Genomic DNA, 27,494 nt, shown 5'->3' with positions numbered 1-27,494 from the left:
GTGCCAAAGATGTATATTGCCCCTGTATTTGGACCGGGGAATAAAATCTTCCTTCCTTTTCCTCAAGGGGGCAAAGATAATGTGCATTTTGGGCCAATTGGTGGGTTAATTTCTTTGCTCTGGATTCTGACAGAGGGGTCATTTGGGCAGGATTCTGTTTGGGATCTTTCGAACCTGTAAGGAAAAGGTGACAGTTGGATATTGGGGGGGTTTGGACTCCCCTGCTTCTGATTCTGGGCTGCCCCCCCTTTTTGGAGGCAGTCACCAGAATTGGTTTGGGCCAGGTGATTCTCTGAATGGTCATTCTGGGGATCATTGATGGGCGATTTTACCTCAATCCCCACATCTACCCAGTCTGGATTAGAATCTCTCGGGACCCATTTTTCTTTGGGAGGAGATCCCCCATCCCTGAAGGAGAAGATCCTTTTCCCAGACTCCTCTGAGGACCCCTCTACTTCAAATTGGAAGATTCTAACCTCCTCCACAAAATGGGTCTTTTTAGGCTCTTTATTTCTCCTACCCGCCCTCTGTTTCTTAGGTTGCAGACTTTCGGGGGCAGGAGATTTTGGTTCCGGTTCCTGAGTTTCCAGGGGCTTTTCACAAGTGGGGAAGGAGCTTCCTCTAAGGCTTTAAACCCCCCTTGCCCCTGTGTCTCCTCCATGGGAACCGGTGGGTTGTCGGGGTTCTCTCCCCGTCATTGTTCTGGAGTACCAGACCCTTGATTTGAGGGGTTCTGTGCCACCATGTTCATCTGATGGTTCTGCTAAACCCTCAGTATGCAACCCAGATCCTGTGCCAAGTTCTGGGCCTGGCACTCCAGTTGGGACACCAGCTCTGGCTGGTATAGGGTTCTCTGGTCCATCCTAGGTTGATCACGGGAAGGATAACTGTCCCTTCTTCCATAATACCCTTGGTTGGGATAGTTCTGGTACCCCTCCAGCCTTGGCCTCCCCTCTCCTGGATTGGGCTGTCTGGGCTCAGGAAAGTGGGGTAAGAAAGAAAGATTGTTTTGGGGGTTGATGTTTGGCGGGTACCGGGGAAAGAAACTCAGCCCGGCATTTGGGGGATTACTGCCCCCCTTGGGGAAGTTTGGAGGGAAGTTTCCTGGGTTGGCCGCTGCCTGGTTGGATCCCCCCCTTGGGCTGGGGGAGTCCACACATAGCCCAGGATGGGTCTGCTGCCATTGTAACTGAGGCTGATATAGTCAGGGGAATTAGGGGTCCCATTTGTGGGGTTTCCTCCCTGACTACCTGTTTGGGATTGGCCCAAGGGCCTTCTGGGTCTTGGGTTAGGAGGATTTTGCTCAGGAATGTTTTTAGGCCCACCCATCTCCAGATCTAAAATGGAGGCAACCTTCACCTCCGCCACCTTAGCAGCAGCAGGGATGTTGGTTGGTTTGGGGTTTTTATTGGTACTTTTATTTTCTACTGGTTTCTGCACTTCATAAATGCAAATTGCCTGTTCAATGACCCAGTCTAGTGATCTCTTCTCATGAAAGTCCCCCACGAGCTGGGTCATGATGTATGTAGGGAGTGCATGAAAGAAGGTATTGATGAAATCCCTACTGTCTGTGCGCACCCTCCTGGTGGTCCGCGCAAAGGCACGTTTTAACTCTTGTACAAATTATTGTGGGGCCTGGTCTTCCCCACATTACAGATTGTAGGCCACCTTGCGGGCCTCTTGGGGGTTTCTATGTATGGAGAAATGCTTTAAGATACCCGCCCTATGGGTGGACCATCTTGAGTGGTTCTGATCCTCCAGCCCCGCAAAGAAGCTGAAGTATTCAGGGGAAAATGTCCACTTGACATATTGAATGCAACTTTGGCTATCCTTCGGGTGTAAAGTATCCATCATTTGCTCAAACAACTCAAGGTGCTCCCAAACTGAATATTTGGCATTTTTATGATAGGGAGTTATGACACTCCTAATTGCCTTGATTTGTTTCAGGGGATCTTTCAGTAGGGCCCTCTTAATTTTGTTGGCCTTTTTAGTTTTGGTCACCCTTGTCCACTCATCCTCTGACTCAGAGGCACTGCTACAGGAGGTGGCTATCTGATCCTCTAGGCTCTCCCTGATTCTGAAAACTTGGGAATGGCTTGCAGAATTTGGGGGCCTAGTCTCTTGAGACCTGTGGCGCTCAGAACAGTCTTCTGACTCTCCCTTGTTCCCAGGATTGGCTGAGTATCCCCCCACTGCCCTAGCTGGGAAGAGGTTTTTAAGATACTCTTGGTGGGTCTAGTTTCATGGAGTTCCCCACCAAATTTGACGGACTGATCCCTTGGTAGGTGCTATTTTTGAGGATCCAACTCTCTGATTCTCCCCTCACTGGAGTCTTCCTGATCAGAGAGGCTAGCCTTTACATTTGGGAATCTGTACAGCGATGCCCGCCCATCCATTTCTGGGAGGTGCTGATCTGTCAGTCCCATGTTTCCAATTGTGCTGAAGTCTACCAACCCTGTGGCCCTTGGTTCATATGAGCCAGTGAACATGAGGGTGTCGGAGTCCATGGAACTTAAGGGAATAAAGTCCCTGAAGACAGGGGTCCTGAGGTTATGCTCAGGGGTTTCTCTGTCCCTTCTTACCTCATCTCTTTCAGCCCCTATGATATGCCAAAATCTGACCGTTTTGCTCCTCTATTAAGGCCTTACTGGTCTCAATGATTTTCTCCTGTATGGCTATCTGTTTATGGAGCCTGTCATTCTTTTCACAGAGAGCCTCATTGTCTCTCTGTGCTTCCTGACTGGATTGGAAATATTGGGCCAATTCTTGCTGCAGGAGACTCACCTCCTGAGTTTGGTCCTTATTGGCCTGAGTATTCTTTGCCAGAGCATCCTCCACACGCCTGGTGTGCTCTAGTAGATTTTCATAATCATTTTTATTTTCACAAAACTCCTGAAGGGCCAGCTTTCTTTCCTCTAATTTAGTTTTTAATTGGCTGACTTCCTGGCCTAAGGCGTCCCTCTCCTGAGTTAGAGTGCCCTTCTACTCAGCCAGGTCATCCCTCTGTTTTTTCAATGCAGTAGATTTCTGGCGCTCCTCATCAAATTCCTCTTGAAAGTGGACGTCTTTAATAATTAATTTTTTGTTTTCCTCTTTTAATTTGTCCATCTGGTCCTGTATGATGACCACCTGTTCTGTGCAAACTCTATTAAAAGTTAATTGTTGCGCCAGCTTTTGTTGACTTTGTTGTAAAGAGTCAAGCCTTTCCTGACATTATTTTTGTAGTGTCTGTACCTGGGTATCTTGCTCTGCATTCTTTTGCAGTGAGAAAGCCAGATATTCTTCGAGTTTGGTGATATACTGCCGAGCCTCTTTTTCAGATTCTTGGCTATCCTACAGCCTCTGCTCTGCAGAGTCCAGATTGGTCTTGATTTTCTGCAGTGCTTCTTCTTGTTTCTGCGCCAGAATTATATTGTCTGCATGCTTTTCCTGTATGATTCCTATGTGTAGGTACTGGTTGGCCGCTATTTTGGAAATTTTGCACTCCTCCGCTTTTATGTTTGGGGGCATGTGCAATTCGCTAAGTGCTTGATGTAATGGACCCTTGTCCTGCCAGTTATCAAGGTCGATTGTAGTGACTTGTTTTTTTATTTCTTGCAGCCATACCTGTTCATCCTGTTATGGCCACTCACCCCTGACAAACAGTTTGTGCAGGAAGTGTTGCCTAGCAATATTAATTCCCACTGGGGTCGCCATTCCGGAAATATTAATTTCCTTCTGACTTATCTCAGGGTTAATTTACCTTTGCAAATAGGCCCAACTCTTTTCAGTATTTCTTTTGAGTGGTGCTTGTACAGTGTAGCACAGTATGCCAACCCAACAAGCTCTATGTACCCTGCCGGCTTATATGCTGTGTTAGACTGTCACGAGTGGTAGGTCAAATTCAGGATCCCGGTCATGAGCCCCCAAGCTGTAAAGGGATTCAATCAGGCACACACCCTAGTCTCGCCCAGCATGTAGTGTGCAAATGAAACCCTTATTTATTTTTGTCTAAAGGTTCAATATTCTGAATGATATACCACTCATGTCACACCCTTCTCAAAATACCCCCCAGGTTATACTGAACCAGGAATCATGCTAGTTGTAAATGTAATTATGTATTTATTTGTTCAGAATTTAACATCACAATATAATTTTAATAGGTAACAACAATCATCCATGGGGTGATAGAACAATGAATAATCTGTTTAATGCACAGGGAATCAAGTAATGAACACAAAAGAGTGCAGCAAAGAAAATAATACTTTTGGGTTGGCTTGGAAGAGATAGCACTATGGTTAGAGGTTCCGCCTGCAACACCCCTCAACCTACCAGTAGGCAATTTAAATAGATGTGAGGAGAGAGCAGGTATTCAGGAATAATGCAGACCAAACAGAATATTACTCCCACCTTCCCCCCTTAAACACAAGAGAAAAACAGATTTGACTTGTCAACTGTCAGCATGGCTTTGAAACTGGCTGAGCAAAAACACTAAATCTGGTCAAAAAGGCTTAAATTATTATTAGAATTCTATGGGAGCCGCTTTGGACGGATGCGAACAAGCAAAAGCAATGATTTAATCAAAAGAAACATTTGAAATCTCCAAGGCAAGGTGGGAAATAATTTAAAGACAATTCACACGTGTAAAACATTTGCTAAATGTTAATTCGCGGAAAACCTTTACTTATGTGATTTTTGATCTAATAGGTCAATCACACTGTTTCGCACTGGTTGTGGGTTGTGGATGTAGCTAAAGATGTTAGGTATAAGTGGGAGTTGAAATGTCGTTTCTATCTTAAAAAACGGAGGGAGTTATAGAGATTTTAGTGAGAGGTGTTTTTCAGAAATAAAGACACAAATTTGGACAAGAACTTCAGTTTAAACTCAGAAAATATGGCTTATGCTTTTACTCAAGACTAGAGCATGCAGACTAGACAACCAAGTTGGGCCGCAGTAAGCTCTGAGACTGATTCATGACTTCAGTAACAGATCCCCAGCACCTTCCCCGGCGGAACCGGTCCAAACATTCAAAGTGGGATTTTTGGATCAGAGTTACACAAATAAAAATGACTATGAAAATTACGCTTTAGCAAATAGACAGTATAAAATAGCACTAAGATTTGGACACTGTCACTGGTTATGGAGGTAAGAATAGTTCAGGGATAAGAGTGGAACAAGATAAGGCAAGGTATACAATAGTTCTCTAGCGTCCTATTAACACTCACAATCCACTGGGACTTAAGATTTTAGGCCCGTCAAGATTCTGGTCAAGGGATCGGGTCTAACAGGGAAAGACAGCACATTGGGTGCGGGACTGGATCAGCTAGGCCAGTCACTGGAACTGCACAGGCTCTGCCCTTCTTGTTTCTGGATATTTCAGATCAGCGGGATGGCGAGTTCATCAGGCAAGCCTTATGGTAGCAAGCCAGATAGTTTCAGGATGCTAGTTTCTGGATGCTTCCCCACAGCGCTTCACTGGGTGGTAAGGGTTAGTTGAGGATTAATTATTAAGGATGGAGGCCTAGCTGAAAAGGGTTCAGCTACTGCTTGGCCTGGTGCTTGGCATCTGGATATGGAAGGATGATGAAGGCTGTATGTTGTATGCTGGATCAGAGTGCTTCTCTAGAATCAGAAGTGAGAGTGTCCCTGTGTGTTGTCATCTGTATCGATTTATCCTTTCCAATAACATCACAAAAATGGGTGTATGGGCCGGCTTCATTAATCTTGCCCCTGTGAAATGGGATTGGATCAGAACCTCATCTCCGCCTTCCACCCGAGTGATTGGATCAAGGACAGATGATGTCAAGTTTTATGGTTTGGTTTTTACAATCCTTAGAAACCTCCCGTAGCCACAAAATCGAATTTTGTCCTAAATACATATTTATACGTTTGTAACCTCTATGAAAATCACATACAAGGATCACATATTTTATGGAGTATCTATTCATCAAAATCCCACAGCTGTGAGACCTTGTTTCTCCTTTTTGTAGCATTTTGTCCATTTCCCCATGAAAACATTTTCCAAACATTCTCCAAATTTACACAAATATGCGTGTTTACCATAGGAATGTGTGTGCAAAGTTTAACAATTCTAGCATAAATACAGTTCCCATAAAACCACATATATTGCTGTTCCTGTTCAGAATATGCTACACAGTTCCACTACGTTTTGCAATGTAGAGCCAAAATGTAGAGTAACCATTTTGCCCTTTTTATATTTTTCACCACTTCTGACAGTGAGTTATAAGTCTCTAAAAAAAGTTAATTACATATTCTTAGCAGCAAATGGTCATCCTTTTGTCTGTTTTCTGGAGGTAAGGAGCAGCCCCTCCTTTAGGGACCTTTAGGATTTCCTTCTGCAAACCTAGTTTATGACCTTTTCACACGTCCATTTCCTGGCCTGGAGAATCTGCCATTGTTCAGTCCCAGGCAGCAGACAGAAGTCTGTCCTACCCCACAATTATCATGTGTCAGTGAGTATCTGCTGAGAGGAATGCCCTCCCCTTGGTGGAAACCTGTTTTTCCACTCCTTGCAGGCCCAGCCAGCCTAAAACAAACTTGTTGCATCAAATGAAATAGTTAATTACATTCTTAGATTTAAACCTGTGGGATCTAAACAACTGAGATCCATGTTACTTTCAGCAACGGTCCTTTTATATTTGCTAATCCGGCAGATATTTAGTTTTAGAAAACTCTAAAGTTTCATCAAGAAAGCTCAATTGACAGGGGCTGTCATTCACAGGTAGCCCAGTTTTGCTTAGGAAATGTTTTGCTTTTAACATTTTAGGACCTTGTAACTTCACAGTGCTTCATTAGATTAAATGAATTTTAACGCCAAGCAAGATTTTGAGTGTTGGAACGTGTTTTGTACAGGCATTTTGGAGTTTCACTGGCACAGCGCTGCTGCTCCCTCGGTACCCCATGTTTACTTGTCATGGAGCCCACTGGCACTTTTTCTGCATCGTGTGTTCTGTTCCACCACACATGCAACATGGCTGGCAGGTTGTGCAGCCATCTTTTGTGTGTTGAAAAACGCTGATTTTCGAGGTCTTTGCACACACAAGGGTTTTGCCACCATTGTACTGTTTCTTGTACCATGGATAGCACAGTGAAGCCACATAGTATAGCAGAGTGGGTCAATACATCCCACAAATCCCCCCTCACAACTTCATTTTGACTTCCAGTCGAGAGAGAGTCGGGCGATTGGGATCTTCTTTTCTGTCCATGTGGAAAACTTCAGTTCCTTTTCCCATCAGCGATTGAGGTGACACGCTCTCCTCGCCGGTTCAGGTTGGGATGGGACGATACTCTGGATGCCTTCGGTGTTTCCTCCTGGTCCTGAGTGGTCCTCCTTGGTGATTCTTGGGATTTAGGACCAGGACTAGAAAACAGAACATAACCCGGTTATGAAAATGTTCCCACTACTGTGCCCACACATCTTCGGGGGATCTCAGCAGTGGGAAAGACACTTGCATTCCCTAACAATTCGCAATGTTCCCATCTATTATTCAGTGATCATTTACTCATTTTATCAGGTGTTCTCAATGAATATTTAATCATTTTTCTAGCTGTCCAGATTTTCCCCCTCTGGGTTTCCGGTAAGCCCTTCTATCTACCGCAAAGTATGCCTGGGGTGGCAAATCTTTAGCTGGTTTATGTGGACCCACTTGTCTTCCACTTCTGTCAAATTGCCCTTGGGGATGCGGCTTCTGTAGGCGACTGGTGAGATTCTGTAGACCCAGTCTCCTACTTGATATTCCTTTTTAGTTGTCTTAAGGTCATAGTGGGCCTTCATACTGTCTGCAGATCTTTCGAGATTCCGATGAGCATACGCAAAAGCATGTTGAAGGTGTTTTCTCAGATTCTCAACCTACTTATGAGTTGTGGAGGCATTTATCAAGGTCTGCTCTTGGGTTCTGTAGAGCAGATGCTGGGGAAACACCATCCTCCGTCCAGTCATCAGCTCAAATGGAGACATTTTTGTTGCAGAAGAAGGGGTAGATCTGATGGCCATCAGGACAAGGGGTAATCGAATGTCCCAACTGGGCCCAGAATCTGCCACACATTTTTTAATATGCTCACAATAGTTTTATTGTACCTCTCAACTTCACCACTAGAGGACTGCCCGTAGGCAATGTGTAGTTTCCTTATTACCATAAGTATCTCCCACATCTTGGTCATCACTTCCATAAAGAAGTGGCTACCTCGGTCTGACTCAATCGTTTGGGGTAGTCCAAAACGCGAGACGATGTGATTGATCATCAGGGCAGCTGCTGTTTCTTCCTTGCAATTTTGGGCTGGGAGACATTCCACCCATTTAGTAAACAAGCATGTTACGGTCAACATGTAATTGTTCCCCCTTGAGGAGCGAATCACAGGCACAATAAAATCGATTTGCAAATCTAACCAAGGCAGTGTCATCCCCCTCTTTTGGAGGGGAGCAAAGTGTGTGAGTGAAGTTGGCTGAAATTGTGCACACACAAGACACCCCTTCAAGTATTGGTCGAGGTCCTGCCCCGTGTGTGGCCAGTATGCAACCTCTCGCAAGATTTATAATGTTGTATGAAACCCCCGATGACCGGCTGTGGACGCATCATGGGCGTGACTTAGCATCAGGCTTCGGAATGAGGTAGGGACCACCCACTGGTCATGGCCAAATATGGATCTTCTCACCAACAAACGGTCTTAGATTTGGAATATTTGTGGACAGTTCATCAACACTCTAAGGTCCTCTTTCCCAATGGAATCAGTATCCGTCAGGGAAAAGTTCTCAGGGTCCTCAACGTGTTGATAAAACTTACCAATTATTGGATTCCCTTTTTGAGCCATAATCAAATCAGCATCTGGGGTCTCCTTACTCAATTGGGCAGTTGAGAGTTCATTCTGAGCATTTGTCTGGGACGTGGTGATGGCAGTGACCTGGATTTCCCCCAACAGGTACTCAATCTCAAGTAGATCCCCTTAGATGGCCCCGGTTTTCGCCAGCTGATCAGCTAAGTCATTTCCAGTTTTGTCTGGTCCCTCTACTTTAGAATGACCCTTGATCTTTTTCCAGTATATGGTCATCCCATTCGAGGTGACCAGATCATCAATATTTGTATTAATTTCCCATGTTTTAGTGGTTTATTGTTAGCACATAGCATGCCTCTGGTTTTCCAATTAATCAGGTGCTCCACAAACCTCTTCCGTACATAATCTCAATCAGTGATTATGACCAGTTTGTGGAGTTTTTGTTGGACAGCAGTGCAGATGGCTTGATGCACAGCCATCAGCTCTGCCACTTGACTACTACGGGGACCGATTGTGTACCCAGCGGAGGGTTCTGGGGCATCATTCACCCATGCATTCCCCACGCTGGCCACAAGTTCTTTTTCCCCGTTGTTGTCACTATGGTAGGAGCACCCATCCACATAGACAGTGGGCAATCCCTCACACTTGTCTTCTTCATAGACTTTGTGTGGGGAATTAAGGTATGCCTCCATGTTGTCCTTGATTTTAAGACTTTTGTCCTGGAAACAGTTTTCTCGTGCAAGTCAGCCAGACCTTGAGCGAGGGGACTCTTCTTGTTTTGGCCATATCTGACCTCCACAGGAAAACCTTGAATTGACAGAATCCAGGAAGTAATTCGGGAATTACTCACATTTTCGGCCCGGATTCTGTCACTTTGGAGATATTGCAGAGGCTGGTGTGCAGTCTCCACTATGATGTGTTCCCCCTGGATAAACGGGCGGTAATTCTTCAATTCCCACACCGTTGCCATGAGTGCCTTCTCACAATCGTTGAATTTTTCCTCCACAGAGGATAAAGTCTTGCTCGCATAGGAGATGACTTTATTGACCTTGTCATGCCTTTCATATAATACTGCAGTCAAGCATGTATTTGAGAACCCTGTCTCCAAGTAGAGCTCCTTGTTTTTGACAGGGTAAGCTAGGCAAGGCGCATGTGAGAGGCTTCTTTTGAGTTGTCTTACTGCCTCGGCTTCTTCTGGACCCCACTCCCACTTGACCCCCCCTTCAATAGATGGATCAGGGGTCTTGTGATCTCTGCGTAATCCTCAATGAACTTTCTACTGTAATTAGTCAGTCCAAGGAGGCTCCTTGGTTCCTGCAGAGTTGTGGGGTCTTTTGGTTTCTGGAGTGCTTCTACTTTCTCTTCCTGGGGACAGAGGCCCTCAGGAGTTATCTCATGCCCCAAGAACTTGACACGGGTCCTGCACCACTGTGCCTTTTGGAAAAAGAGCTTTGCTCCGGCAACCCTCAACTGTGTCAGAACTTAACGGATCTCCGCTATGTGTTCCTCCACAGTTGAGCTTTTGATTAGAACATCATCTACATAGAAAAGATTACCCCTTTCACCCAAGTGGGACATGGCCTAAAGCAGAAAGATGTTAAATTCATTGCCAGAGTTGATGTATCTGAAGGGAGTCTGGCTCCAAGTGTACTGCTGCCCCCCGACGGTAAAGGCCAGCTTGTATTTGTCCTCCCTAATGACAGGTACAGTCCAGTACCCATTGGTCATGTCAATGGCAGTGTATACCTTTGACCCCTGGATCTGGGCCATCCCTTGGTCAATGTAGGGAAGAGGCCATCGGGAAGTGTGGACCCATTTATTGAGCTCCCATAGGTCAGCACAGAGTCTCCACTGGCCGTTTGGTTTCAAAATCCCCAGCACTGGATTATTGAAGGTGCTGTGGACTGGGTGAATTATCCCACGTGACTTAAGGTTCTTAATTATTTCTGTAAGGGACTCCATTGATGCGAGAGGCAAGCGATATTGCTTCACAAGCACTGGAGTCATGCCAGGGTCTGTGGGAATTATTGTTGTATGGATTTCGGTGTGACCACCATCATATGAATTCACCGCAAAGAGATCTTGAAAATCTAGGAAAAATTCTTTCAATTTTTGCTTCTGCTCCGGAGTCTCACAGGCATCAGCTAGATTGACTCTCTCTTCCACCATCTGCCTGAAGCCCGGAACGACTTCTGGTTTGACTATCTCAGCGGCCTCCTCCAGCTGGGTGGAGAAGTCCCTGGTTACAGTACTGACTTGGACTGATGGCTTCAGGTGGGGAAGGCAGTTCTGGTGGACTTGAAAGATCACCTCATCCCTCCTGAGGTCATAGGTCACATCTTCCTTACCATAAGGGCAAGAAGAGTACACCAGGAAATTCCCCCCATGCCGGGTGAAGATCCTGGCTGGTGTTGTGTTATTGTCGCTATCACTGTCAAAACAGTCATTGGGGATTGGTCCTACCAGTTCATTGCATAAATCTATGGAAAAATGTTGGTCATCAACCGCCATTCCAATAATGGTGCCTGTGCCCAGAGTGATACTCCTAAGGTCGCTGTTATCCACCACTATTGGAACGGTGTTGTGTTCTGTATTGACTAGTGGTGTTGGGTTTAACCCCAATCCTTGCTGTTGGAAATGGGCATTGAGGTGAACATATGTGTCAGGATTTTGCAGTTTCTGTCCTCTTTTAATTTTTACTTTAAGTGTGAATTGTCGGGTCCGTTCTAGGATGGTGACTTCCTCTCCAATCTGAATTTCAATTGCATATGGCAGCAATTGAGCTGACGGAAATGCTTTCTCTGGGTCATCAAAATCCATGGGATTACCCGCTAATCGGGACCAGGCTTTGAAGTTTATTAGGTCCAAACTAATGGCAAAGCGATTGAGAAGGTCACTGCCTAAATAAAATGCAGCAGGGACACCTCGCACAACCCAACAATTATGGACTATGCTCTTGTTGCCTATGGAAACTTTGAGCATACACCTGCTAGGCAGGAGATGTTTGTAATTGGGTGTTTCCAGGTCATTTCCCATTTTCTATCAATTTAAATGTGGGAATGGCTGGATCTTTTGGGAGTTTTCAGAACATGGCCTCGCTGTTGAAGCTCTTACCGTTGTTCACGCACACTCGGGCAAGAACAGAGTCCCCCCCCCCCATTTAACTGAACGGGGATGAACAACTGTTCCCCAATTTTCTGAAGGTCAGCCAATCTTTCAGCTGGTTTCTCATCATTTTGGACTATAGCAGTGGGATTTTCTGATTGTGAATTTGTATAGAATTTCAGAGTATTCCCTTGCAGTGTGGAATGCCACTTGAGACTGTAAGGAAGGTTGATTTTCAGAAATAGAGAGGACTTCCCATCACCAGTTTGTTGTCCTACTGCAATTACTGTCACGTCACGGATTTGGTGGTTTTGGAAATGGAATTCAATTTGGTCAGGTTTTTGTTCAACCTTATGGCATGTGCCATTTAAACTAACATGGTTGACACTTTGTTTTAATTTTATTGGTCGGTTAGTCTTGGTCCAAGGACCTTGTTTACACAATCTATGAGGGGAGACAATCTAGTAAACATGGTGTACCCTCTGGATTCACAACTATGACTGGGTGTTTCACATTGTGTCGCCCAATTTTAATGTCTAAATCCGCAGTCCCCTCGACAGGAATTTCCTTCCCATCGAAGTTCTGAAGTTGTCCAGATAGAGGGGTTAGAGGGTTCTGGTATCCCTCCACCCTTCCTGAATTCAGCTGCTCAAAGGCTCTTTTTGACAGAAGGGTGGCTTGGGATCCAGTGTCCACCAGTGCCAAAGATGTACATTGCCCCTGTATTTGGACCGGGGAATAAAATCTTCCTTCCTTTTCCTCAAGGGGGCAAAGATAATGTGCATTTTGGGCCAATTGGTGGGTTAATTTCTTTGCTCTGGATTCTGACAGAGAGGTCATTTGGGCAGGATTCTGTTTGGGATCTTGGGAACCTGTAAGAAAAAGGTGACAGTTGGATATTGGGGGAGTTTTGGACTCCCCTGCTTCTGATTCTGGGCTGACCACCCCCCCCCTTTTTGGAGGCAGTCACCAGAACTGGTTTGGGCCAGGTGATTCTCTGAATGGTCATTCTGGGGTTCAATGATGGGCGATTTTACCTCAATCCCCACATCTACCCAGTCTGGATTAGAATCTCTCGGGACCCATTTTTCTTTGGGAGGAGTTCCCCCATCCCTGCAGGAGAAGATCCTTTTCCCAGACTCCTCTGAGGACCCCTCGACTTCAAATTGGAAGATTCTAACCTCCTCCACAAAATGGGTCTTTTTAGGCTCTTTATTTCTCCTACCCGCCCTCTGTTTCTTAGGTTGCAGACTTTCGGGGGCAGGAGATTTTGGTTCCGGTTCCTGGGTTTCCAGGGGCTTTTCATAAGTGGGGAAGGAGCTTCCTCTAAGGCTTTACACCCCCCTTGCCCCTGTGTCTCCTCCCTGGGAACCGGTGGGTTGTCGAGGTTCTCTCCCCGTCATTGTTCTGGAGTACCAGACCCTTGATTTGAGGGGTTCTGGGCCTCCATGTTCATCTGAGGGTTTTGATAAGCCCTCAATATGCAACCCAGATCATGTGCCAAGTTCTGGACCTGGCACTCCAGTTGGGACACCAGCTCTGGCTGGTATAGGGTTTTCTGGTCTATCCTAGGTTGATCACGAGAAGGATAACTGTCCCTTCTTCCATAATACCCTTGGTTGGGATAGTTCTGCTACCCCTCCACCCTTGGCCTCCCCTCTCCTGGATTGGGCTGTCTGGGGTCTGGAAAGTGGGGAAAGAAAGAAAGGTTGTTTTGGGGGTTGATGTTTGGTGGGTACCCGGGAAAGAAACTCAGCCCGGCATTTGGGGGATTACAGCCCCCCTTTGGGAAGTTTGGAGGGAAGTTTCCTGGGTTGGCCGCTGCCTGGTTGGATCCCCCCTCTTGGGCTGGGGGAGTCCACACATAGCCCAGGATGGGTCTGCTGCCCTTGTAACTGGGACTGATATAGTCAGGGGAATTAGGGATCCCATTTGTGAGGTTTCCCCCCTGACTACCTGTTTGGGATTGGCCCGAGGGCCTTTTTGGTCTTGGGTTAGGAGGATTTTGCTCAGGAATGTTTTTAGGCCCCCCCATCTCCAGATCTAAAATGGAGGCAACCTTCACCTCTGCCACCTTAGCAGCAGCAGGGGTGTTGTTTGATTTGGGGTTTTTATTGGTACTTTTATTTTCTATCGTTTTCTGCACTTCATAAATGCAAATTGCCTGTTCAATGACCGAGTCTAGTGATCTCTTCTCATGAAAGTCCCCCACCAGCTGGGTCATTATGTATTTAGGGAGTGCATGAAAGAAGGTATTGATGAAATCCCTACTGTCTGTGCGCACCCTCCTGGTGGTCTGTGCAAAGGTACCTTTTAACTCTTGTACAAATTATTGTGGGGCCTGGTCTTCCCCACATTGCAGATTGTAGGCCGCCTTGCGGGCCTCTTGGGGGTTTCTATGTATGGAGAAATGCTTTAAGATGCCCGCCCTATAGGTGGAACATCTTGAGTGGTTCTGATCCTCCAGCCCCGCAAAGAAGCTGGAGTATTCAGGGGAAAATGTCCACTTGACATATTGAATGCAACTTTGGCTATCCTTCGGGTGTAAAGTATCCATCATTTGCTCAAACAACTCAAGGTACTCCCAAACTGAATGTTTGGCATTTTTATGATAGGGAGTTATGACACTCGTAATTGCCTTGATTTGTTTCAGGGGATCTTTCAGTAGAGCCCTCTTAATTTTGTTGGCCTTTTTAGTTTTGGTCACCCTTGTCCACTCATCCTCTGACTCAGAGGCACTGCTACAGGAGGTGGCTATCTGATCCTCTAGGCTCTCCCTGATTCTGCAAGTTTGGAAATGACTTGCAGAATGTGGGGGCCTAGTCTCTGGACCTGTGGCGCTCAGAACAGTTTTCTGACTCTTCCTTGTTCCCAGGATTGGCTGAGTATCCCCCCCACTGCCCCCCCACTGCCCTAGCTGGGAAGAGGTTTTTAAGATTCTCTTGGTGGGTCTAGTTTCATGGAGTTCCCCACCAAATTTGACATACTGATCCCTTGGTAGGCGCTATTCTTGAGGATCCAACTCTCTGATTCTCCCCTCACTGGAGTCTTCCTGATCAGAGAGGCTAGCCTTTACATTTGAGAATCTGTATATGAGCCAGTGGACATGAGGGTGTCAGAGTCCATGGAACTGAAGGGATTAAAGTCCCTGATGACAGGGGTCCTGAGGTTATGCTCTGTCCCTGTCCCTTCTTACCTCATCTCTATCAGCCCCTATGATATGCCAAAATCTGACCGTTTTGCTCCTCTATTAAGGCCTTACTGGTCTCAATGATTTTCTCCTGTATGGCTATCTGTTTATAGAGCCTGTCATTCTTTTCACAGAGAGCCTCATTGTCTCTCTGTGCTTCCTGACTGGATTGGAAATATTGGGCCAATTTTTGCTGCAGGAGACTCACCTCCTGAGTTTGGTCCTTAATGGCCTGTGTATTCTTTGCCAGAGCATCCTCCACCCGCCTGGTGTGCTCTAGTAGATTTTCATAATCATTTTTATTTTCACTAAACTCCTGCAGGGCCAGCTTTCTTTCCTCTAATTTAGTTTTTAATTGGCTGACTTCCTGGCCTAAGGCGTCCCTCTCCTGAGTTAGAGAGCCCCTCTGCTCAGCCAGATCATCCCTCTGTTTTTTCAATGCATTAGATTTCTGGCGCACCTCATCAAATTCCTCTTGAGAGTGGATTTCTTTAATAATTAATTTATTGTTTTCCTCTTTTAATTTGTCTATCTGGTCCTGTATGATGACCACCTGTTCTGTGCAAACTCTATTAAAAGTTAATTATTGCGCCAGCTTTTGTTGACTTTGTTGTAAAGAGTCAAGCCTTTCCTGACATTCTTTTTGTAGTGTCTGTACCTGGGTATCTTGCTCTGCATTCTTTTGCAGTGAGATAGCCAGATCTTCTTGGAGTTTGGTGATATACTGCCGAGCCTCTGTTTCAGATTCTTGGCTATCCAGATTGGTCTGGATTTTCTGCAGTGCTTCCTCTTGTTTCTGCGCCAGAATTATATTGTCTGCATGCTTTCCCTGTATGATTCCTATGTGTCGGTACCGGTAGGCCGCTATTTTGGAAATTTTGCACTCCTTCTCTTTTATTTTTGGGGCCATGTAAAATCCGCTAAGTGCTTGATGTAATGGACCCTTGTCCTGTCAGATATCAATGTTGAATGCAGTGACTTGTTGTTTTATTTTTTGCAGCCATACCTGTTCATCCTGTTATGGCCACTCACCCCTGACAAACAGTTTGTGCAGGAAGTGTTGCCTAGCAATATTAAGGAGATATTAATTTCCTTCTGACTTATCTCAGGGTTAATTTACCTTTGCAAATAGGCCCAATTCTTTTGAGTATTTCTTTTGAGTGGTGCTTGTACAGTGTAGCACAGTATGCCAACCCAACAAGCTGTATGTACCCTGCCGGCTTATAAGCTGTGTCAGACTGTTCGAGTGGTAGGTCAAATTCAGGATCCCGGTCATGAGCCCCCAAGCTGTAAAGGGATTCAATCAGGCACACACCCCAGTCTCCCCCAGCATGTAGTGTGCAAATGAAACCCTTATTTATTTTTGTCTAAAAGTTCAATATTCTGAATGATATACCACTCATGTCACACCCTTCTCAAAATCTCCCCCAGGTTACACTGAACCAGGAATCAGGCTAGTTGTAAATGTAATTATTTATTTATTTGTTCAGAATTTAACATCACAATATAATTTTAATAGGTAACAACAATCACCCATGGGGTGACTGAACAATGAATAATCTGTTTAATGCACAGGGAATCAAGTAATGAACACAAAAGAGTGCAGCAAAGAAAATAATACTTATGGGTTGGCTTGGAAGAGATAGCACTATGGTTAGAGGTTCCGCCTGCAATACCCCTCAAACCATCAGTAGGCAATTTAAATAGATCTGAGGAGAGAGCAGGTATTGAGGAATAATGCAGACCAAACAGAATATTTCTCTCACCTTCCCCCCTTAAACACAAGAGAAAAACAGATTTGACTTGTCAACTGTCAGCATGGCTTTGAAACTGGCTGAGCAAAAACACTAAATCTGGTCAAAAAGGCTTAAATTATTATTAAAATGCTATGGGAGCCGCTTTGGACGGATGCGAGCAAGCAAAAGAAATGATTTAATCAAAAGAAACATTTGAAATCTCCAAGGCAAGGTGGGGAATAATTTAAAGACAATTCACGCGTGTAAAACGTTTGCTAAAGGTTAATTCGCAGAAAACTTTTACTTATGTGATTTTTGATATAATGGGTCATTCACACTGTTTCGCACTGGTTGTGGGTTGTGGATGTAGCTAAAGATGTTAGGTATAAGTGGGAGTTGAAATGTTATTTCTATCTTTAAAAGCTGAGGGAGTTATAGAGATTTTAGTGAGAGGTGTTTTTCAGAAATGAAGACACAAATTTGGACAAGAACTTCAGTTTAAACTCAGAAAATATGGTTTATGCTTTTACTCAAGACTAGAGCATGCAGACTAGACAACCAAGTTGGGCCGCAGTAAGCTCTGAGACTGATTCATGACTTCAGTAACAGACCCCCAGCACCTTCCCCTGCGGAACCGGTCCAAACACTCGAAGTGGGATTTTTGGATCAGAGTTACACAAATAAAAATGACCATGAAAATTACGCTTTAGCAAATAGACAGTATAAGATAGCACTAAGATTTGGGCACTGTCACTGGTTATGGAAGTAAGAATAGTTCAGGGATTAGAGTGGAACAAGATAAGGCAAGGTATACAATAGTTCTCTAGCGTCCTATTAATACTGACAATCCACTGGGATTTAAGATGTTAGGCCCGTCAAGATTCTGGTCAAGGGATCGGGTCTAACAGGGAAAGACAGCACATTGGGCACAGGACTGGATCAGCGAGGCCAGTCACCGGAACTGCACAGGCTCTGCCCTTCTTGTTTCTGGATATTTCAGATCAGCGGGATGCCAAGTTCATCAGGCAAGCCTTATGGTAGCAAGCCAGATAGTTTCTGGATGCTTCTCCACAGCGCTTCACTGGGTGGTAAGGGTTAGTTGAGGATTAATTATTAAGGATGGAGGCCTAGCTGAAAAGGGTTCAGCTACTGCCCGGCCTGGTGCTTGGCATCTGGATATGGAAGGATGATGAAGGCTGTATGTTGTATGCTGGATCAGAGTGCTTCTCTGGAATAAGAAGAGAGAGTGTCCCTGTGTGTTGTCATCTGGCTCTATTTATCCTTTCCAATAACATCACAAAAATGGGTGTATGGGCCGGCTTCACTAATCTTGCCCCTGTGAAATGGGAATGGATCAGAACCTCATCTCAGCCTTGCACCCGAGTGATTGGATCAAGGACAGATGATGTCAAGTTTTATGGTTTGGTTTTTACAATCCTTAGAAACCTCCCCTAGCCACAAAATCGAATGTTGTCCTAAATACATATTTATACTTTTGTAACCTCTATGAAAATCACATACATGGATCACATGTTTTATGGAGTATCTATTCATCAAAATCCCACAGCGGTGAGACCTTGTTTCTCCTTTTTGCAGCATTTTTATCCATTTCTCCATGAAAACAATTTCCAAATATTCTCCAAATTTACACAAATATGCGTGTTTACCATGGGAATGTGTGTGCAAAGTTTAACAATTCTAGCATAAATACAGTTCCCATAAAACCACATATATTGACATTCCTGTTCAGAATATGCTACACAGTTCCACTACGTTTTGCAATGTAGGGCCAACATTTAGAGTAACCATTTTGCCCTTTTTATATTTTTCACCACTTCTCCCAGCGAGTTATAAGTCTCTAAAGAAATGTTCATTACATATTCTTAGCAGCAAATGGTCAGCCTTTTGTCTATCTTTTGGGGGCAAGGAGCAACCCCACCTTTGGGGACCTCAGCCTGAGAGAAAGAGATTTTTCTGCTGTTGGGGGAGTGGATGTCCCTTTTTCCTTGCTGTCTCTTTCTTCAGCTATGTCCCCAGCACAGCCATGCAGGTTCTTGTAACACGTCACCTGTATTGTAACGAAGTTCTTAGGCAGAGATGACTCTGAGGCATGGTAACACACAGGAAAGCTTCTTTATTTAAGGTCAGCTTCAGAGTTCAGGTTACATTTACATATATGACATCTAGGGAACATCTGGTAAGTATCCAGGTAAGAGCATCCACCAGCACCATCTCTCTCAGTCAACCCATCTTCAACTGTCCCTCCCAGAACCTTTAGGAGGGAACATTCACTCACTCAACACTCCTTGTGATGCACTTGTAGCATTCCATGCATACAGAGCAGGTTGCAAGGGATAGGCATTATAAGCATCATAAGTCCATTTCGTTGCCTGCAAAAATAAATCCAGCCAATAAATATGCAATTCACCAGCATCTCACAAATGGCTCTCTGCCGCAGGGCTGGAGATGCAGCCATAGAGCCTAAGATACTTGCACTCAGGCTACACAGGGGGCACATTTAGGTGAAGACACAAACAAGGACATTATGAGCAAGCTGTCATTAAATATTGTGAAAGGTTTTTTTAGGACATTTATGAATGTTGCTGAGTGACACACATATTTTGCACTCTTTGGGCCTCATTACGACCCTGGCGCTAAACCATGGTGCTATTAGCACCATGGTCCATGCCGGGGTCCGCCATGGTGAATGGTGGAATTACCGCACCATTCCAAGTTTGGCGGGGCGGTAATTCCCCATTCAACATGGTCCCTTCCCCATTCCCATTTTTGGCCCATAGGGCTCAATGGGAATGGGGAAGGCGATAATTACGGCACCGTAAATTACGGTGCCGTAATTAGCTCCTAGGTCCCTTTGCGGGTTGGTTTTTTAACGCCTGCTAAAAGCAGGCGTTAAAGTGCAACCCGCAAAGGGACCTCGTAATCAGGCGTTAAGGGTTTAACGGCGCGGACACCCTTTACGGCGCCGTTACCCCCTTAACGCCTGGGTTGTAATGAGGCCCTTTGTGAAGCAGTATGTGCGCAGTGTATCTCATGCTTTTCCCCATTGGTTAACACATTTTGTTTTGCTTAGAAACCACAATTTTCATTGCAGTATTGACTGTTTTTCACTTCATGTTTGCACGTTGTGGGTAGTGCTGAATTGTATGCAAATCTTGCGGGTGCCCAAATGTGAGCTACTTTGTCAACAAACAGAGGTGGTGCAGCATCTCATGTGATGTACTCTGAGCTTTGACACTTTATAAGTGTGTTATTTGCTAGGGGGTTTTGTCTGATTTTCAAGTACAAGCAGGAGAATAAGTGTCCTAAACTAATGGACACTCGCATCCCAGGGACGTTATTGTCCATTAGTTTAGGACACTTATCCTCCTGTTTGTACTTTTTACTTCCTGTGCCAGAGCCGCGTCTTCTCCCCCGCACCTGTGAACTTTCCTAGAAAACTCAGTAGCTCTATTAACTCTGACTTACCATAAAGAGGTGTGTGCTCCATTGTTTCTTTCCCTGATTTTCAAACACACAGAGGGTAATTGTGGAGTGCAAATAGCATGCCAAAAAAGCAGATGATTTTCAGCACTCTGGATACCAAGATCGAGACTATGACCCTAAGGTGCACACAGGATCAATCAAAATGCAGAAGTTGGATGGTGAAATGGTAAAGAAGAAATCAAAACTCAGAAAAGCTCACATGGATGTGAACCCAAAAGCCGCAACACACAACAGCTTATAGAGCATGTGTCTTTACATTTCAAGGACTGTAAAACTTAAAAGAAAACATTACAATAAATAAAAAAGTATATTCAATATGAATCAGGATAATGTAGGCCTGGCCCTCATTTGTCCAGCAAAGACAGACACCCAAAGTAAGGACTCACAAGAGTTACGCAAATGCTATCAATAATAAAGGTGTGCTTAAACAAATGCATGATAAAACAACTCTTGTTCAATTAATAAAGAAAAGAAAAACCCACTAACGCTGCAAATGTTCCCCTCCTACAATGACAGACAAACACATTTGGTACCCTCTAAGGTGATCAATCGAAATGCTCTAAGCCATTATCATGGCTCTGCTTTGTAGTGGGCAGAAGGCTTGAGAAAAGTGGGAAAGTGGGAGCAGTTAGTAGAAATAACACCAAAAAACATCACAGTAATAACCTGTGCACACACTATGTTACCAAAGTTAACTGGTGACCTCTACTTAATGTCTGGAGAGGGCCTCTGACTACACATGCTGCAAAACATCATGACCCAGATGTAAGGACAAGGGTTCCATGAGCATAAGCCCTAACCAATAGACTATAAAAATTCAAGTGTATGAGAAGACAGGCACCTGCCATTGTGGTGTGCACAGGAGCCATTGGTCACATCAGGAGTGTACAGGAGGGCGGAGCGACCTCTGACGGGCCTATGGGATCAGAGCTCACCCTCAAGTACTTTAAGACAGGATAGCGGCACCTTGAGGAGGATGGGGTGCAGGATTCCCTTACTCCAACACAAATCAATAAGGACTACTGAATAGTTTGACAAAGGCAAGTCTGTTTAATGACAAGTACACAAAACGGGGAAAAAATGGAAATCAACAGTGATGCGATCGCCCGTCTCGCTTCAACTCCCACAATCTTCATTCAAACAGCAATTCTTATAGGCAAAATTCATCATCATTGACGTGTAACAATCAAAGTTTGTCATGCAGTTCTATTGGTCGGGAAAGGTAATTTAAGTATAGGTGCTATATCTGTATATGGTGACAGAGTGTGAGGATTGGATAACTTATCGGGTGGCCGTCTACGCCCTTCCCTCTACATCACTCGTGATAGACGTCACTACAAGTACGACGTCTCATTGGTTCTTCTAGCTATAGGACCCTAGATTATTTGGTTCATTGTGATTGGGTAGGTTACACCCCCAGACATAAATCTCCACTTTAATTAGTAGCATGCAGAATGGACACCCAGATGTGGCGTGTTCCAAAATTCACCCTGCCTCCCTTCGATCAATCAGTACTTTAGGGCTATGTGTCAATTAGTTGGCTGAGGTTGGCCTCGAAACTGTAGTTTCTTATCAGAAAAAGTTATGGCATCCTCGGTTTGTGGGTGACATCAGAAGTTGGTACCTGTTCGCGCCTGGCTAGTCACGTGTTAGTTCACCGTGAATCTGCTTCATTTTCCTTCTTTTTTGTGTATTTGATTTCCCTTCGGCCTTTCCACCTGCCTGGGCCTCCTTATCTCGACCTTCATGGGGCAGGCTGCTACGCTCTTAAGTTTCTATTCTTCGAAGTTGCCGCTCTCCTCCCTTCCTGGAGTTGACCTCGAATTCCCAGGCATGAGCTGCTTCTTGCTCAGTTTCGATTCCGCTCTTTCCTTCTCGCTTTAGCTGGAATATGAATCTTGGTCTGTTTGATCCCTAGCAGCCTGGGCTTAATTCTGCTTTTGTAAAATGGAGTCGCACTTGCATACTGTGCTTCATTGAGGTAGATCTATATAGTTGGCGCTCGCCGCTCTATTCTTCTACCAAGCATAGCAAGCCGTACTGTTCTCTTAGCTTCTTCTGTTCCAAGCCTATTTACAGGCGTTTAGCTAGTTGCATATTTTCATCCTTCTTTCATGGTTACGTTATTTGTGTTGCAACATTGTTTCTTCTTTTGAGTCCATTTCATCATTATTCTTTATATTTCGTCTTTGCGTGTCCTCCCTTGCTCGTTGGTTCGTTCATTAGTACGTCTGTCCGGGCCCTTGTGTCATCACCATTCGTCTTCCATTAAGACTATTTGGGTCTCTTTGGGGACCGTTTGCAAGTAGTCTTGATTTTGTGTCAACTGCTGGTACGGTTGTCTCAACGGGTACCGTGCTACCCACGGTTGTCTGGTTATAGGCACTTCGATAGGTGTTGCTCTTCTGATGGGCACTGGGCAGAGCCCTAGCGCTGCTCTTTGTTGGTTTATTTGCTCCTCATACGTCACATATCTTGGCAAGTATGTTCCTGGTATCTCAAAATGGGTGGCTGGAGTGCAGGCCATGTCTGGGACCTCCTCTACACCCCCCCTCTGGTCGGTTCATCGACCACTTCTGCTTCTTCCTTTGGATTCATCTTACTTGGTTCTTCTGTATCTTGTTCATCATCTTCTGGGCTTGTACATGATGGTGAGAAAGAATGTGTCTTTTGAGTCCATGGGGCTCATTATAACTCAGGTGGTCCAGAAATAACGGTGGCGGTAAACCCACCACCGTTGTTTCCGGAGCGCCTGATCCCGACTCCTGCAGGCGGGAGGTGATGTTCCCGCCAGGTCTGACCTGGCGGGTTTAACACCGCCCGCCTGCAGGCAGACGAAGAAACACTGGCAGCATTACGAGATGCTGCCAGTATTTCCATGATCCCCATTCCCATTGAGTCCCATAGGGTTGTAATGCCCCGGTAATTCCGGGAATTACAGAGGCAAAATGGTAATACGAGTCCGGTGGTAACCAGGCGGTTTTACCGCTGCGGTTACCGCCGGACTCGTAATGAGGCCCTGTATCTTTATCACTCCTTTCAAACTTCCTGCTGTTTTTACATGTTCGTCTTTGTTCCAGGTCATCAGCTGGCATTGTCCATTTTGCCTGCAATAGATCCATTTTCCTTCATACTTTCTTTGTTTTCTGGGCCTTCACAAAGTCTCTTATTTCTTCATCGGTCAGGTCTCTGAGTTTCCATCCTGGTTTGACATCGATCATGATCTTCATCCCTATGGCTTTCTTCTCAGTTTTATGGCACTGTGTGATGATTATCTTGATAACACAGAATCCTAGTAGTATCATCAATAGCAGGGCTCCCAGAAACTTGTATATGTCTGCCATCCATTGTGGGACCCATGAAAATAGTGTTCCAAACCAGCTGTCATCATCCACTTTGTCAGTTTCGTCAATCATTTGTTCTGTAGGTTTGTCAGAATACTTATGGCTTCTGTTAAAGTTCCATTTTCTTCATCATGCGAAGGTATAATGTTTAAAAATTGGTAAGGCAGGCCCTCTGTTACCACTCATTAGCTTCTCCTCCAAACGCATGTTTTCATGACTCCATCAATCTTCAGGGAGGCTGAATTTCTTTGCTGTTTTAGGTGTGTCTTCATTTCTTTTTCAGGTGTGGCAAGGTAATTGACTCTGAGGATTCTGGTACTTGTATTTTTTGCACTTGATTTTACTGGCAGGTGACTGGAAACAACTCCCTCCAAAGCACAAATTTTCCCCTTGATGGGGGAACAGGGAAAGCCATGGTTGCAGAGTGATGGAGGAGAAGCTTAACAGAGCGCCTGCCTTGTCACCAATTTTTAATCATGCAAAGGTATAAATGTGCAAGACGATTCTCCGATTTTTGTACAAACACCTCCATCCGTTGCTGTGATCATATCTATTCTGGAGAGTCATCAATCGGATTACTCTTAGTTCTTCTTTAATCGCGTTGAATCCTTTTATGGTAGTGTTGATGGTCTGCATCAACTCCCATCTGGTTATCTGCAACCATTTAGTATTTGCTCCAACCTGTAATCTTGGCATGAGGATTGTTGTGAACACTGATGAGGTGAGACTAAACAGCCTGTGTTCATATGGTATTGCATGAAATGCTTCTTCTGATTTGACAGAAAAGTAATTCTCTCTCTTTATTTGGGATACCAGTTCCACAGATCTTCTTTTTCTCAGGTGAGCATCTGCTTTCGGGAAACTGTCTATATTCAGGTCACTTTTCGGGATCTCTAGCGCAGGAACATGGACGTTCACTATTGTGCATATGCCTTCCCAATCTCTCAGCAGTCTTATGTATGCTTTGGATCCACACGCCCAATAATGATCCATAATTACTGCGGTTCCATGAGTCATTCCTGGAGCTTCAAAAATTTGTCCGCAGTTCTGATTCTCTCCCATCTTCCTTGTGCCATTGTTCCTGAAGCACAACTTTGGGCTTTCCAGCAGCACTATCTGCAAGGGTCCTCTCATGTCAGTAATTTTGTGAGCTTTGGCCACAGAGGTTTGCACAACCTCTGTGAGTTTTCTATTGCTTCTTTGCAGGCTCCAAGGACCATCCACGCTCGGCAGATCACCACTCCTTCTTCCCATCCGTTTGGAGCAAGTACTGTTCCCCAAATCTGCATTTGGCCTCTGCTTTTCCAAATCTGAGAGTCTTCTGGAGTTTTTCCTTGGATGTTCAGCCTTGGGTTTATTTACCATTTTATTCCTGCTCCTTTAACTTCAGGTTTCTCGTACCTGATCACGTGATTCCTAATGTGGGCTCTATTTCTTGTCTTGATGTCCTGGACATAATCATCTTCATCGGGATAAGCTGTTTCAGTTGCCCATATCAATGTGGCATCCCTCCCCATAAATTGTCCTCTGGTGTTGCACATTGCCACATGTGACAGTGTGCTATCGGGACATCAATTTCTACAGCCACGAAGATCTTGGATTTTCCCATGCTGTACGGTAGGAGTGCACAAACGAAGCATTCTCCTTCTGATTTCCTTCTTCCAACTTCTTTCATGTGCTGGTACCCTATGTTGTTCCCTAGATGTGCTGTGCTGTCCAGGTAATCATTCAGTTCATTGTTATCTTCATGTGGGCTTCTCTTGATTCTTAGCATCTTCCTGTAGTTTGCGATAACTACATCCCTAAACGCGTCGATATGGCTTTTCCTTGCTGGTGGACTCTCAGGCATTCTGGTCAGTGGAGCAGTTTTCATTATCTGCATCAATGTGATAGGTGGAAGTTTCGCAATTCTCTTCCTCTCCTCTTGTATTCTTTTCCTGTCCTCTACAATTGCCTTTATTAGCCTCCAGCCTGTCACCGGCCCAGTGTATGGCTGCATCATGGGGCTGGTACCTTTTCTTTGTGTTGGAACATGATTGTCAGTACAGTCTCTGAGGTTTTATTTTTCAGTTCCTCATGCAGTTTCTTCACTCTGGCTATAAACGGGAATAAAAGATCTATCAACATTTGTCACCTTTACTATTTTCTGGGACTGATTGTTCGATAGGCAGTCTTGTACTTTCTGTTGTCTTCATTCGAGGTTCTGTGGCCATTGACACTGATCCTGGTTCACTTGTATTCAGTGTGTGGGTGCGTGTAGTTTTCAGTGCTATGTTTTCATTCATTCCGTGCTGACCCTGTCTCCAGCTTTTCTCTTAATTCGTTACCTAAAGAGTGTATGTATCACTGCTAATTACAATCATTTTTAGTTCATTTACCTTACCATCAGATTTTCTCGGAACTGGAATAACTATATAGGGTCTGGGTGCTTTTGTGGAACCTATGTCTACATCATCTGGTGGGTGCACTGAAATTGGAACGCTTCGTGCACCAATAAAAAATGCAGTTCTGATCGTTAAAGACAGCAAGATAATGATAAACACAACGCATAACCACATGATGGTACGGTAGATCAAACAGCAGCATTTCCTTCCAGAGAAGTGAGGGCGCCCCTATGCTTGTGGGAGGACCAGGTTACTGTTCTGGGCCACCATCTCAATCATAACAAAATGTCAAGGCTTTATCCTTTTCCCTCAATCCACTAGTGTTTCTCAAAAAGTTTGTATCATAAAGTGTCTGGTGCTTCGCAAGTGTCCCCCCCTTAGAGGGTGACGATTGTCTCTGGATGTGGGATACAGTTCCCTTGCTAGACTATGGAAAATAGATTAGACTAACACTTTTAGTGAGTCACATTCATTGTGCATATTCAAAATAGGTTAGTTCCCAGTCCACCCCCTAATCTGCTTCAGTCCTGAGGACATGCTGGAACCTGTTCAATGTGAAGAAATGGAAAAACGGCAATTAATCAAAATCAAAAAAGCAAAAGGTGAAGTTCTTGTCTCTGCCCCCTCGATCTGTCCCACGGTGGAAAGATGAAGGCTTGACTATGTCTCCTGGATCTGTCCCGCTGCAAAAAGATGAAGAGCTGTCTTGGCTTCCTCGATCTGTCTCTTGGCGGAAGGTTTCACTGGAATCTCCTCATGTAGTCTCTCTGAAAGTTAGACAGCTCCACCTGCAGCATTATGCCATGGAGGAGTGTTTCCATCTGTGCGAGGTTAGCTGGGTCTCTGATGAAGATGAGGACGTTAACCTCGACAGGTCTCCCCACCATTTCTGGAAAGTGTCAGTTACTAGGCAGAAAAGGACGTTGTGAGCCAGTCGGCTGTCCTCAGGTGACAGGGACATTTGTCCTGCCTTGCTAGTTTCAGGATTATGAGCTCTTCCCTTGATGTGAACAGTCCTTGCACTTTCCTGCTGCGTGGATTGCAACCAGATAACTGAGCTTAGTCCACAGTTGGCTCAAATGTTCAGTGTTTATAGGATCTCTAATAAAAATAAGAGTGTCAGTGGTTCTCCCGATGCTTCAGTGTGATTTGATTTACAAGTTCGTGTCAACGACCATGTTGTGGCTTAGTTGCGCCCTGCGCCCTGCACCCTGCCACTATGATGCACAGAGTGTCCGTTATGTCCTTATCCCCTTTTTTGCTTAGAGGAAGGGACCAGTTTAAGCCACAACTTGCAAACAGGTTCTTTTTTCTTTGTTTTGCTGCTCATGCATCCTTCTTCCGCGTCATGGATCTTGTCTGCATGTGCTGAGATTGTTCCCCGTCGTCTGTGGTCTCTTCGCGGTGGGGTGCAGCTTGAGGGCTTTCTCCGATATAGGGATTAATGTCATTGAGAAAAATC

Source organism: Ambystoma mexicanum, chromosome 2q (genome assembly GCF_040938575.1).
Source record: "Ambystoma mexicanum isolate Mex_15411 chromosome 2q, UKY_AmexF1_1, whole genome shotgun sequence".
Lineage (NCBI taxonomy): Eukaryota > Metazoa > Chordata > Amphibia > Caudata > Ambystomatidae > Ambystoma > Ambystoma mexicanum.
The sequence above is the reverse complement of the archived record's forward strand: the minus strand, read 5'-3'. Positions refer to the sequence as shown.